Source organism: Mustela erminea, chromosome 5 (assembly GCF_009829155.1).
Source record: "Mustela erminea isolate mMusErm1 chromosome 5, mMusErm1.Pri, whole genome shotgun sequence".
Classification (NCBI taxonomy): Eukaryota; Metazoa; Chordata; class Mammalia; order Carnivora; family Mustelidae; genus Mustela; species Mustela erminea.
This window is the reverse complement of record NC_045618.1, coordinates 103,581,356-103,596,168: the sequence shown is the minus strand read 5'-3', so window position 1 is coordinate 103,596,168 and position 14,813 is coordinate 103,581,356. Positions and strand designations below refer to the sequence as shown.

General features: G+C 38.2%; 1 protein-coding gene across 5 annotated transcripts in view; it reads right to left on the bottom strand.

Moving 5' to 3' along the window:
- The window catches only part of FBXO34 (F-box protein 34), a 135,066-nt gene that overhangs the window by 22,158 nt on the left and 98,095 nt on the right, over positions 1 to 14,813 (bottom strand). Inside the window, exon 1 of one of the 5 annotated variants that reach the window (XM_032344291.1) lies at positions 11,682 to 12,268. The exons of 3 other annotated variants lie outside the window; for them this stretch is intronic. The gene's annotated coding sequence lies outside the window, so the exon portion shown is untranslated. Of the gene's footprint in view, positions 1 to 5,454; positions 5,472 to 11,681; positions 12,269 to 14,813 lie in introns of those variants that run through there. One more of the 5 variants, XM_032344293.1, reaches the window with a different exon arrangement.

Below are 14,813 nucleotides of genomic sequence, written 5' to 3'. Positions count from 1 at the left end.
GGAAGTTGACGCAATTAAGCAACTCCACCCACTGTTTCCTGATCTAGTGCACTGCTAGCTCAGAAACGGGAGGTGGATGAGGTGGAAAGATAGAGGCTACTCTCCAGGTCATGGTCACTCTTAATCTTGGTTACCTTTCTGCAAAGCAAAAAGTAGTTTGGCTTAAACAGCAGCCTTTTTCCAGCACCCTAGTTACCTAAAACATTCTGATGCAATGTCAGATTTTAAAGAAAATCCTGCTCACCAGGCATGTGCAAATACTCTCACAAAAGGTTTCTAACTTAGTTCTGTCAGTTTCACCAGGGTACAAATAACTTTCACGTTGCTAATAACCTCTAAGACAGAACAACTGAGATATCCACGCATTCAGGTATGAGTTAGGCAACCTCCCTCTCATTTTCAAAGCCCCAAACCACATCCTTTAAATACCAAAATACACATACACTGAGTCCCAACAAGAAACACCGTAAAGTCTCCCCATGATTCTTTACTATATTAAACACAGCTGTCTAGGGCCATGTTTACATATATATTTTTTAAAATGCCAAACCAACATTAGTGCTAAAATATTTCTGATAAATAGACTCGTACACACCCAAACCTGAAAGAATAAGGACACCAAGAAGTTTAAAAATACGTTCATCTTTAAAGGGCACTAAAAACATAAACTATGTCCTATTATCATGTTTTGGTTATTTTGGTGTAACAGTTATACATACATTAATTGTAAAGCCACAATTTGTTATTAATTACATCAACAGAAAATCCTAAATTCTCTGTTTCTAAATTAATTATCAAGTATGCAGAGTTCATACCCAGAATCTTTAGGTACTTCAATTATAAACAAACCAAACCACAGAGAAGAACCTGGTACCCAAGATCAGATTTCACTGCTGGGCTAATAGGTGGCAAAATTATACATACCAAATAGCATAGCCAAACTTAGTAAGAATTAGAAATGATACAAAACTCCTTCACCCCCAAATATTTAGTAGTAAGCCTATTCCTCTCTCTCCTACTGCTAATCTTATAGAAACAGACTGTTAGTATAAATAACTAATTGTAATTCACAGACTGCTGAATTTGTGACTCATGGGTCCAGCTCTTGCCAGCCCCAAAACAGGATCCTACGCCCTAGGCAAGATGGTCTTACAAGCGAACAAACAGTAGCCCACTGGAAAAAGAAAACAAATATCTTCCCTAAACATACCAGCACCTTAGCTGTAAGGAATGTTTTGTACCTAACAAAGCACTTTTGCAAACATTTCATATGGCCCTCTCTCTGTTCCTCACATCATTTGCATCTTGGGTCCTTTGTACCAGCTGCTCCTTCTTTCCTTTCTCCCCAGTCTCTTTACGCCTCCCCCGCTGTGGTCCACATATCACCACAAACCTATAACCTTCAGTGTTTTTGTATTGCAGTCTGTAACCACGGTCAGAAGAGAAGATAAAAGCCAGAAACTGAAACTTGCTCAAAATCAAGCAGTGATGCAGCCGTAACTTCAAAGGTCAGCATTTTCTGATATGCTACAAACTCAAAACACTACATCTTAAGTTATAAAAGATTCAAATAAAGAGGTACACCAAATTCTCCCTATGAAAATACTCTGTAACATGTCTTACTTTAGGAACTGAGTCCCATCTAAAACATTTCCCTCCAACTTTTAGAAAGCAAAGGAAAAGACAACCTGAGAAAGAGCTTTGTATCCAAAAAGCCTTCTACGGTCATTAGTAAAGAACTAAATATCACCCAGAGGCAAACCAGAAGCTAACCTGTATGGAATTTAGATTCCTAACTGGAATCTAATGGAGAGGTGACAGTGCTAACCCCAGGTTCATGCATAAGTCAGACCCTTTATATCAGTTCATTCAGTATTTCATATACCAATGCCCTCCAGGAGAATAACATTTACTATAATTCTTCTGCTCTGAGTAAAATGTATAGGTGAGAAAAATACTAAATACCCAAGGATAGTCAAACAGGAAATTCTTCAGTTCCTGAATTCAATTGGAAAATAATTATTTAACACCTACAAATATACTCCAATGTGCTTGAAACCCTGATTTAATGAAGGCAAAATGAAAGCCGGTATGTGAACAAAGGTTTTAGCAGGAACCCAAAGGAGAAAAGTAGAGATGAGTTATCATAGTATCTTTAAAATATGTGGGGCACCAGAGTGGCCCAGTTGTTGGGCTTCAGCCTTCGGCTCAAGTCAAGATCCCAGCTTCCTGAGGCCACATCGGGCTCTTTACTTGGTGGGAGGCCTGCTTCTCCCTCTCCCTCTTCCTGCCTCTCTGCCTACTTGTGATCTCTCTGTCATATAAATAAATAAATAAATAAATAAATAAATAAATAAATAAATAAAATATGACAGACACAAAAGAATTTGCAGAGTGAATGTCAGCATTTATACTGTAATCAATTTAATTTTTCAAACTTTCAAGATTTTATTTATTTATTTGACAGAGAGAAATCACAAGTAGACGGAGAGGCAGGCAGAGAGAGAGAGAGGGAAGCAGGCTCCCTGCTGAGCAGAGAGCCCGATGCGGCACTTGATCCCAGGACCCTGAGATCATGACCTGAGCCGAAGGCAGCGGCTTAACCCACTGAGCCACCCAAGTTTTTTCAGACTTCAAAATAGTGTCAAAATAATACTCAAGTATTATATATGCTATGTATTTGTTTTCTCTTTGGAGTTGTATAAGATTTAGAAGCATACAGGGTTTACTAGTAACTACATAATAATGCAACGTAAAAACGTTATAATTCTATCTATATTAAAGGGTTTCAATAAATTTCCTTTGGATGGGATTCACATGTTATTCAAATTTTTAAAATACTGCTCCAGATCTGAAATTATTCAGTGCAAAAGAAGATGAGAGTAGCGTAAGAAAAACTATTAATATATTTATGAGTGTATGCAACAGAGATTTGATTAAAACACAGAAGGTAGAGATCTCTAAACCTACCCTCATTCAAATCCGCAACACTAACACTGCACTCAAACTGCAACTATTGGGGCACCTGCTGGCTCAGGAGAGCATGCAATTCTCTCTCTCTCTCTCTCTCTCTCTCTCTCTTTTTTAAGATTTATTTATTTGTCAGAGAGAGAGAACGCACAAGCAATGGGAGCAGCAGGCAGAAGGAGAAGCAGGCATCCTGCTGCACAAGGAGCCCAAAGTGGGACTCGAACCCAGTGTCCTAGGCTTATGACCTAAGTCGAAAAGTCAGATGCTTACTCAATTGAGCCACCTAGGCAACCCAAGCATGCAATTCTTGATCTCAGGGTTATGAGCTCAAGCCATATGAGCTCAAGCCACAGAGCCTACTTAATTAAAAAAAAAAAAATTTGCAACTATCTGTGGGGCCTAAAGAGATCAGGCCTTTCTTATTCCTGGGAGTTTTCACCAATCCTTTAAGTTGGTAAATTTTCTTGCATTTCACATCACAAGTATAAAATAATGTCCACTCTCTAATTTGAACATTCAAGCAATCATTTCTCCTTCTATTCAAATCTCAGTTTGGGAGCTAAGATACTAATTCGATCTTTCATTCACTCACTCATTATTTACTGAGCATCTACTATGTACCAGGTACTCTTCCAAAGACCAGGGATACAGTAGTGAAAAAATATAAAAATTCTCATCCTCATTAAATAAACGTTCTAGCTGGAAAATAGACAATAAAGCATATGTACATAAAAGCTCTTTATAGAGAGAAAAGGAAGTACTGAGCATATGTATCATACATAAATAATATATTTGATGCAAAAGATTTGGAAAGCTGTTTTACAGTCAACCACATAATAAAGTGAAAAAAATTCTTAATAAATAGGGACTCATTAGAAAGAATATGAGTGTCCATTTACATGACAAATCTAGAAATGGGATAAAAACATCAGTATAGGGGCACCTGGGTGGCTCAGTGGGTTGAAGGCTTATCCTCTGGCTCAGGTCTGATCCCAGGGTCCTGGAATTCAGCCCCACATCAGGCTCTCTGCTCAGCAGGGAGCCTGCTTCCCCCTCTCTCTCTGCCTGCCTCTCTGCCTACTTGTGATCTCGCTGTCAAATACATAAATAAAATCTTAAAAAAAAAAAAAAAGAACATCAGTATAATAGAAACAAAATGGCACATTAAGCAAGGTCTCTTTTGGAACTGAATCGGATCCTGGTGTGTGCTCACACCATTCCTGAAATACTCATAAATTTGAAACGAATTTTAGAAGATTTATGAAGAGACACAAAGAAACTTCAAAGAGATTTTGAGACAATATAAGGGAAAGGAAGAACACCTAGGAATCACACTAAAAATCAAGACATTATTCTTTAGGTCACTCACTGGTAGCATACGAGTACAGTATTTCCTAAGTTTTAAACACTAAAATTAAATTTGATGGAAAGAGAAGACTAATATCATAGCTATCTGATACAATTCAGCTCTAAATTTCTTGCATGATTACAGGAAACATACAAATCAAAACTACAGATAAGTGCCTTCTTATAGGTTCCTATTTGGGAAGATGGCAAGGGGAAAGAGAAACATCAGTAGAGGAACAAAAAACAGGCAAATCAAACAGGAAAAGCATTATCTTTGAATGTAACACAAAAATAAAGGCTAGCTATAAAGTTAAAAAAAAAAAAGGCAGTATTAAAATTAACATTTTTCCTAGCATGGCCCTAGAAAAAAGGAAATGGGAAGGCTCAAAAGGCAAATTTTATCAGAAAATCAAATTATTGTAAACTTTCTTTTTGGTCTTAAACAAAGACTTAAGTCCCAAAATGCCTTTTCTAAATAAAAGTTGCACAGGTATTTTAATCTTATTCCACTATCACATTTCTACCCATATCCCACAAATCCAGTAACAGAAAAATTCAGTGAGTATCCAAAATAATACTGAATAGAATTATGTTAAAATTTTAGAAAGGAAGCAATTCAAAGGCATCAAGAAATTTAAAACTTGATTAAACATCCTTTAAGATCATCCGATCTTGTTATTTCGTGCTCAAAATAAAATAGAAACAAAGAAAGTGTAATGTTTATTTGGTTTCCTGAAAAGAATCCTCCTTACTGTGGGAATTATCAATCAAAGAACCATGAGATGACCATCTAGCCATGTCTTTAGACAGGACCAGAAAACCCAATTTTATCACCGAACTCTTGAGCTGACAAGGCTCTAAAGGTTAGCTTATACTAAAAATTAGTGTAGATTTATTAAGTCATAATGGGGATCAAAATTCCAATTTCAGAAATTGGAGTACCTGAGTCCTTCATTCATATTTGTCTCCTCTTCTGGTACCAATATTATTAAATCAGAAGATTTGGGTTACAAGTGAAAAAAGCAAAGAAAGAAAAATAACCTAAGGAATAGTTCAACCAAGTTATGATGAATCCTTATGTACATACAGTTTTTGACTCATGACTAATTATACCCCCTTAAGAACCAAAGAACTTGAGGGGCGCCTGGGTGGCTCAGTGGGTTAAGCCGCTGCCTTCGGCTCAGGTCATGATCTCAGGGTCCTGGGATCGAGTCCCGCATCGGGCTCTCTGCTCAGCAGGGAGCCTGCTTCCTCCTCTCTCTCTGCCTCTCTGCCTACTTGTTTGTGATCTCTCTCTGTCAAATGAATAAAATAAATTCTTTAAAAAAAAAAAAAAAAAGAACCAAAGAACTTGGGACGCCTGGGTGCTTAGTCAGATGTCTGCCTTCAGCTCAGGTCAGGATCCCAGGTGGGATGAGTCACGCATCCATCTCCTTGCTCAGCAGGGAGTCTCCTTCTCCCTCTGCCTGCGCTCTCACCTGTGCCCTCTCTCTCTGACAAATAAATAAAATTTAAAAAAAATTTTTAAAAAGAACTTCCTCAACACAAGAAAATTCAGGACCTCCACGCCTTCCTAAAGGCAGAACAAGCATAGCTTACAATTTTTTTAAGCTCCTCCTTAAAGCCTCATCAACTTCGGTTTATTAAATACTTTCTTGTAATACGGTCAAATGGATTTTAACTTCCTAGGTATTCATAATCTTCTGAGCTTGAGCTAATTCCCTTAATTGTTCTAAATCTCTTCAGCTGCTAATTTAATGAGACCATGTTCTTTTCTTTTTTTTAAGATTTATTTATTTGGGGACGCCTGGGTGGCTCGTCCTTGGTTGGACGACTGCCTTCAGCTCAGGTCATGATCCTGGAGTCCAGGGATCGAGTCCCACATCGGGTTCCCAGCTCCATGGGGAGGCTGCTTCTCCCTCTGATCTTCTCCTTGCTCATGCTCTCTCTCACTGTCTCTCTCTCAAACAAAAATTTAAAAAAAAAAAATCTTTAAAAAAAAAAAGATTTATTTATTTGAGAGCGAGGGGACAGGAGAGGCAGTGGAAAGGGAGAAAGAGAATCTCAAGCACACAGCCCAATGGGGCTGAGATCATGACATAAGCCAAAACCAAGAGCTCAGACACTTAACCGACCAAGCCACCTAGGCACCCCTAGATCAAGGTTCCTTCTAAAGATGCCTGACTACATCCATTACCATCCAGCTCTCCCAAATTTTGAGTCTTCACATTTTAAAACTGAATAGTATACTGACTTTAAAGAGAAGAACATACTGGAACATTCATTCTTGCAGTAAATGTTATTCCATGGAATTAATTTTAAAAACATTTCTAATGTTAAGAATGGGAAGAGAATACAAGAGAAAATTCAAAATATGCATCAATTTTAGAAATAAACTGCTTCTTAAAGACCCTTTGCACAAATCTCCAACAGCCCTTTCCTAGGCTGCCATGCAGTGATTCTCTATAGTTTTTAGGGCAAAATCTCTACCCCACCCTCCCGAAATTTCTAATTAAGTACGATCAGTTCCCCTATATGGGGCTGATTGATTGGGAAATAATTTTAATAAAATGTGAATTTTGTGTTTGCCTTTATTAGAAACACTAAGTGTACATTCAAAACTGCACTCAGAGGGTACCTGGGTGGCTCAGTTGGTTAGGCATCTGACTTCAGCACATGTCATGATCTGGGGGCTACTGGGATCAAGCCCCACATTGGCTCCCGGATGAGTGGGGAGTCTGCTTCTCCTTCTCCCTCTGCCCCTCCCCTCACTTGTGCTCACTTGCTCTCTCAAATAAGTAAATAAAATCTTAAAAAAAAATTGCACTCAGCTTATATTGAAATACAGAAATATAAAAAACACAAGCACACATGTCAAACATCTTTTAAAAAAATTTTTTTAAATACATGTCAAGTCTACACACCATCCATACTGTTCCCTTAGAAATTTTAGAATACTTTGCAGCAACACATGTGAATTCACTAAGATGTTCCAGGGCTCCTCAGACAGACCAGAAACGGCAAAGTGTTCCATCCAAGTCTAATGGCTCTAAATACAACCTAAATGTGCACCAAGGGGCCAGCCCAAGAGGCCAGACCTCCAGGTTTGTACATTATTAAATCTCCACCTGGATGTCTCAAACTTGACATGTCCAAAATCAAAATCCTGATTCCCTGTGCACATTCCACCACCACCCTTCCTCGGTCCTCCCCATTTTGGTAAACAGCAACCCTATTTTTCCAATTTCCAAAGCCAAAATCCTTGAGTCATCCCTGACCGCATTTTTCTCTCACAAACCACACCAGGAATTCCCATTGGCTCTTCCTTCTAAAATATACTCAGACTCCAACTACAGCTGACCCTTTAACAATGAGGGAGATTAGGGGCACAACCTCCCCTCTCTATACAGTCAAAAATCTAAGTATAACTTTTGACTCCTCCAAAACTTAGCAGCTTACTGTTGACCAGAAGCCTTACCAATAACAAACAGCTGTTTAACACATATTTTGTGTATGTATTACATACTGTATTCTTAGAATAAAGCTAGAGAAAAGAAAATATTGGGAAAATACATCTACAGTACTGTACTATAAAAATAAGATAAGCAGACCCATGCAGTTCAAACCCATGTTGTTCAAAGGTCAACTTGTACCAGCCACCACCTCCACTACCATTCTGTTCTAAGCCACCATGGTTTCTTGCCTGCACTAGTTTTCTCAATTCTACTCCTGCTGGTCCACTCTCAAACCCAGCAGCCAGTGTAATCCCATAAAGGAAAAGGGAAATTCCATCTATCATTTTCTTCTGCACCAAACCCCTGTTAAAAATAAAACCACAGGCCCAAAATGGCATCACTTGGGCTAGGCGAAGTCACCAAATGAAGTAATAACTGACCTAATTGCAGTATTGACCTCTCCTAGAAATGCAGTCTTATCCAGTCAGTCAGGAATTTTCTGATTAGGAGAAATGAAGTAATCTGTCACAAGGACCCACTCCAGTCCCCCAATGGAAGATGGAGTAATCAGCATAATCAGACCCCTTGCCCTTCCCTTTAAGGGAAGGAGATCTAGCCCAAAACCTTTTTTTTTGTTTGTTTTCCTAATAACCTTCTTGCTCCACCCTTCTTCCTACAAAAACCTTCCATTTTGTACATATCCTTGGAGCTCTCCTTTACTTGCTAGGTAGGATGCTGTAGATTCATGAATCACTTAATAAAGCCAATTAGATCTTCAAATTTATTTGGATGAATTTTGTTTTTTAACACCCAGGTATTTACTGTATCACTGACTATTTCCATCTTTTCTCAAGGGTCATCTTCTCAGAGAGGCACCCCTTGAATATCCACATAAAGAAGTGCTAGTCCCCACATTCCTATTCCTTTTATCCTTTCTTTACATTCTCTGCAACAACTGCTCCCTCCCTCCTGACATGTATCCATGTTGGTGCATCTTCCTCTGACTGAGTATCAGCTCAAGAAGACTTCTGTTCACTGCTTTATGAGGCCTAAAAGAGTATATTATAGACAAAACTTGTTGAATAAAAATCTCACCAATTGTTTCAGGAGAACTTCAATGTTCTAAACGTCAAAATGTCCCCAGAGTTTGTATAAGTAGGAGTGTTTCGATCCTGAATGTCAAACTTGCCGTTTTTCCTGATAGCAATTTATTAAACTTATGCTTTTTTAGGGGCACCTGACTGGCTCAGTCAGTAGAGCATGTGATTGTTGATCTTGGAGTAAAGACGTCGAGCCCCATGATGGGTGCAGTGGTTTACTTTTTAAAAAATGCTTTATTTGCCATCACTATCCATATTATTTGGCTAGTCCAAAATGGATTTTTTTTTTTAAGATTTTATCCTTAAGTAATCTCTACACCCAACGTGAAGCTCAAACTCATAACCCCAAAGATCGAGTCGCATGCTATACCAACTGAACCAGCCAGACTCCCTTCAATAGATCATATTTTGATTTACCTGAACTCTCTAATTCTATTCATAATCTAAAGGATTACATAGCCCTCTATATTTTACTAGCTACCTGAAAATGTGGATTTGTTTTCTGACACCCTCCAAAAGTCATGGTAGATGTTTCAGGTGACCAATCTCAAATCCTGATCTATTTTTCTCTCTCCACCAACCCTCTCCCCAGAACTAAGCTTTAAATACAGCTTTAAACACACTTAAGGAAAATCTCTGAGATTTAGATCCCAAACAACCTTTCTCCATAGCAAGATCTAACACAAGGCAATTCAAAATCTAACCACGTAAATTAAATCAAAGATTACATCTGTGACCCTTGCCCACACAATTTGGGCCAATCTAAAACTCACTTTTTACCTTTGCCTCATTTAATTCCCTAAGTCCCCCTGACTTTCCCTACCAGCTGTCTTCAACATGTATGACATGGAGGTGAAGGGTGCATTAATAAGCCTTAAGAGGAAGCCACTTGATAATTTTCAGGCAGAAAGTAAAGCCCATCTAGATTTGTTTTGGAGTCTTTGCAATGTGACAGAACCTTAAATGGGGATTTTACTTCCTCTACAAACTATTTCATCTGTGACTTGTGTTTGCTGAAGATATTTAGACACACCTTGAGCAGGCCCGTTGTTTAATCTACAAAAAAGGTATTTGGAGTGTCTTAGGTCCTTCTGAAAAGCGATGGACCAGCATCCTGCCCCACTTCAAAAATGAGTTGGCTTCTTGTTACTATGGTGATGAGCACCCTGTGAACAGAGACAATTTGCCACTTGCTTAAAATTCAAAGCATTTTGTAGGTTTATTTTTTATCAGGAACAAGGTGAGAGGAGAATAGAACCAATTATGGAATATATTTATAAACACTTAAAAGGAGTGTGTTTCTTGATTCTGAATAGCAAGATTTTAAACTGTTTAGTTTACAGGAAAAAATGAGCGAAATAAATGGACTGAAGGAAATAAATGTTGGACTATATTCTAACATGAACAGCTCTATACCATTGCTGAACTTGCCGCTGCTACAGATTTTCCAGAACTGAGGTTCTTAGACTGGTTTTCGGATTGGTCACACATACACAAAACACATTAGTTTTCTCACTTGCATTAGTCTCCTACTAATCTCCTACAATGAGTTTTGTGTATGTGTAACAACCATCAGTTTGGAAGGGAAGAAAAATCCACTTGACCACGTGTCAACCAAGTAGTACAAGCCCAATGCTCCTGACCCATTAGCAGTTTGAAGGAAAGATGCCACAGTGCAATAAAATTCCTAAAAGGAAACAATGCAGCGCCTATTCCTGATTTTCAAAAAATTCTTACCAAACAGGAAAACTTGACCTTAATAAAAGGAAACTAACATAAATTTATAGAACACAGCATATCCAATAGCAAAATATTAAAAAGATTCCCATCCTATATCCAGGAACAAAACAAAGATGCCAGCCAGCACATTACCAAAAAACAGAAACTAAAATATTCAAAGGGAAGAGACAAAAATCTCTCCTTACTTGCAAACTACAGGCTATGGGGTTTTCCTATTAAAAATCAAATTAAATATTACTTGGTCTAATAGTTCAAAAACTTACAGACAAAAGATCAAAATATAAAATCAAACAAAAAACACTAAACAAAGAATTACCACGTCCCAACAACTCTCTTCCTAGGGATATACCTCCAAAGAACTGAAGACAAGACACTCAAACAGTTGTACACAAATTTTATAGCAGCACTATTTAAAACAGGTAAAAAGTGAAAGGTGAAAACAAACCAGATGTCCATCAGTGGACGACTGGATAAACTACGGTATCTGCATACGACAGATTAATAAAGTGATGGTACAAGCACTTGTAGAGAGCAAGATGGGAGCACCTGGGTGGCTCAGTCATTTAATCATCCAACTCTTGATTCTGGCACAGGTCATGATCACAGGGTCATGAGAGCAAGGCACGTGTTGGGCCCTGCATTCAGCAGGGAGTCTGCTTGAGATTCTCTCTCTCTCCCTCTGCCCACCCCTCAGGAGAAAGCAAGATGGAGTCACTTGTATCAACCAGGGGACTGTGTCAAGCAACGTCACAAGCAGATAAGGGTACTATAGCTATGAGGTATCACCAAGAAAAGTACCAGTTAACAACACCCCAGAACTGATAACGAGCAGAAGCAGAGGAGATCTGCAGGGTCCAAAATTGATTAAATCCCTTTAAAAAGAGAGAATTTTTGCAGCAAACTGTCAGATTCTTCAAACATGGACCCTTCTATGTCTGATCACTTAAAAAAGGCATTTGCCACCAAAGGCTCTGCCTGACTGACCTTCAAACTAAGATCATTCACTCCTTGAACACTGTAAGCAGTAAGTGCCAAGGGCTGACCCAGACAGGACAGAGGCCTTACTTACCTCAACTGTGTGCTCACGGACTGACTGCTCAGGCAGACTTCTCATTTGGTTTGTTAACTCTCTGCCCCCTGTGTTATCATGTTTGTTGTGTGACCTGTGTTCTGCTTTGTGCGCCCTGTAAGAAGCCAAGTGAATCATGTGATGAAATGTCATTGAGTTTGGAATCCTGAACCTGCTTTATAATTATGTTAACCCTGCTTCCTGAGTGAATAAAGCCGACACTGTGGAAAGACACAGCTTCTGAGGGCACCTTCACAGCATGCTCATCACAATACTAAGACATGGATGAACTTTGAAAATAGTATGTTAAGTGAAAGAATCCGGACACAAAAGATCCCATATCTTATGATCCATATGCAGGAAATGTCCAGAATAGGAAACCTACAGAGACAGAAAGTAGATTAATGGTTGCCTAGGGGCTTGTTGGAAAGTGGGGACAAGGGGTCGGAGTGTAGGGAGTGACAGGTGTGAAGTTTCTTCTAAGGGGTTATGAAAATTAGGTGATGGTTCCACAACTTTGTGACTATACTAAACACCAGTGAACTGTATACTCTTAAAAGGCGAATCTTATGGCATGGAATTTATATCTAAATTTTAAAAGAGAACAGTCAATAAGATTTGTGGTGGGAAAAATAAAATTCCCAAAACATACATAAAAGCTAGAGTAATCAAAACAGCATAGAGATCAGAAATAAATAGATCAAGAAAACAACATTCTAAATGATTAAAGCAGGATGTTTGAATAAACTGAGAAAATTGGATTATCTGAGTGAAAGGTAGATGCCTACTTCATCATAAAAACTTAAAAGTGCCAGAATGAGTAAAATATAAAATCCAAGGGTGCCTAGGTGGTTCAGTTAAGTGTCCAATTCTTGATCTCAGCCCCGGTCTCCATCTCAGGGTTGTGAGTTCACATCCTACTTTAAAAAGTGGAGCCTACTTTAAAAAAAAGTAAAATCCAATTCTGACAAATATGAATTATTCTAAATTCTTAGTGGGAAGTAACTCCTCCTTCCTTAAATATACAAATACTGACATATCTGACTAAATACAAATTCTAAATATCTATTTGTGGAGAAGACACCATAAAGTTAAAACATAAGCAAAAGACTAGGAGAACAGTATTTGTAATATATACAAAGGATTAATTTCCATGATATTAAAAACTTCACCCAACCAATGGAAAGGAAAAAGGAAAGAGGGGACAGTATTTTCGTATAATACTATTGGTGTAAAACAAAACTGAAAAGACTATATGTAATTTGCAAATACACAGAAAAATACACTAATGTCCAGCAAACTGGTCAGTTGGGAGGAGAGTTAGGGACTTTTTTTTTTTTTTTAATCTATTTTCAATGTTTGGGTTTCTGACCACAGTATATACATTGATTTTATAATACCAAAAACAATTTAAGAAGGAAAAAAGTCTGAGAGGCAAACTTTAAGTAGCTGAGGGACACTAAAGGATTTTTAGGGGGAAGTAGCATGGTTGGTTCAGTATTTTTGACAGATCCCTGGTGCAGCTTTATAGAGAATGGATAGGAAACACACCAGATTGGAATCAGTATTGCTTCATTTCATTCAATGAATGTTAAACACCTACTGGGTCTTGGCACTGAGGTAAGCACTGGGACCAGTTAGAAATGTCACAAGTTATCCCTCCAAAAGGTCATATATACCTACTTTGGGCAATGGTGCAAAGGAAATAAAGGAAAATACCTATTCTTCTTTTTAGTGGGAGGAGAAGTGAGGGATATATGTAAAACTTTTGTCATTTTAAGACATCGGTAGATAAAATCCTTCTGATATTCTTTGTATTACAAGAGGACCAGGTATTCCTGATAAGTAACCCATATTTTGACAACTCACTGAAGAAAAAAAGCAAAAAAAAAAAAAAAAAAAAAACAGTATCAGCCTTGCTCTTACAAGTAACTGTCTTATTTTCAAGATTCTTTGACTTTAGAAAGTCCAAGTCCTAAAAATCTCTAAAAGAAGAAATTTCAAAGCCTTCACTAGTCATTTTCTGTCCTTCTAAAAATTCCGTGGTTTTGTCAAAGATGAATAAAAAGAGGACACAATATTAACAGCCCAAAAGAAAAACATTTTAGTGAATCATATAAAAGATATTTTTAATTATGCCTTAATCTGCACTGGTTTCTTTTTAGACGTGTTCCCATTTTATCACAGCCATCTGCTATTTCCACAGCAAGCCAGTTTTAACAAGTTTTAATAAAGACCATGACTGTACATAAAAATTTTTTAAACTTTCTCACCTTAAAACTTACTTAAGTGTCCCCTAAGTGAAAGGAGGCAGAAAAAAGAAATTGCTGATAAATTTGGTGAAAAGTTCACCCTACCACTTGGCTTAGGACATTTCAAAACCTGAGTGGTGTGGGAGCAGCTCAGTTATACCTTAAGGCTCGCTGCTTTACCATCTACGGCTGAGGAAAGGAGCTCTTCTGAGGTTGCTGGTCAGCAGGCAATCACTGTCATCTTGACAAAGCCTACTGCCGACTGAGTTTTTCTTAAATCTACCACAGTGCTACCATAATTCTCCCCACACCATGCAGACAAGGTCCCTCATTTATAGATTTCCTATTTCACATGCATGATGTGGGCAACACCAAGGTAAATCCAAGTCCATTTCTGAGGGCTTGCATTTATGGTGTGGTAAGTATGGTATGCATGCTAGTCACAGGACCTAAGTATCTCAAGACAGTCCCAATTTCACAGTATTCTATTGTTTTCCCCTACGGTGATTTGTTAAAAACGTGATGATGATTTAATAGTTAGACTCATGTAAGTTTTTTTAAGTGAATAAAGTTCAAAACATGGAAAAAAACCTTTTCAGGCTCTCCATAGAATTTTGGTCCTGAGCACATAACATATGGAAAAAAACCTAACCTAATCCTCTCGACCAATCCTGAGAAAGAGATGCATTTCTTCCTAGGCAGGAGATCAGAAATTACAAACGATTTTTTTTTTTTAAGATTTTATTTATTTGACAGATAGAGATCACAAGTAGGCAGAGAGGCAGGCAGAGAGGAGGAAGCAGGCTCCCTGCGGAGTAGAGAGCCCGATGTGGGGCTTGATCCCAGGACTCTGGAATCATGACCTGAGACGAAGGCAGGG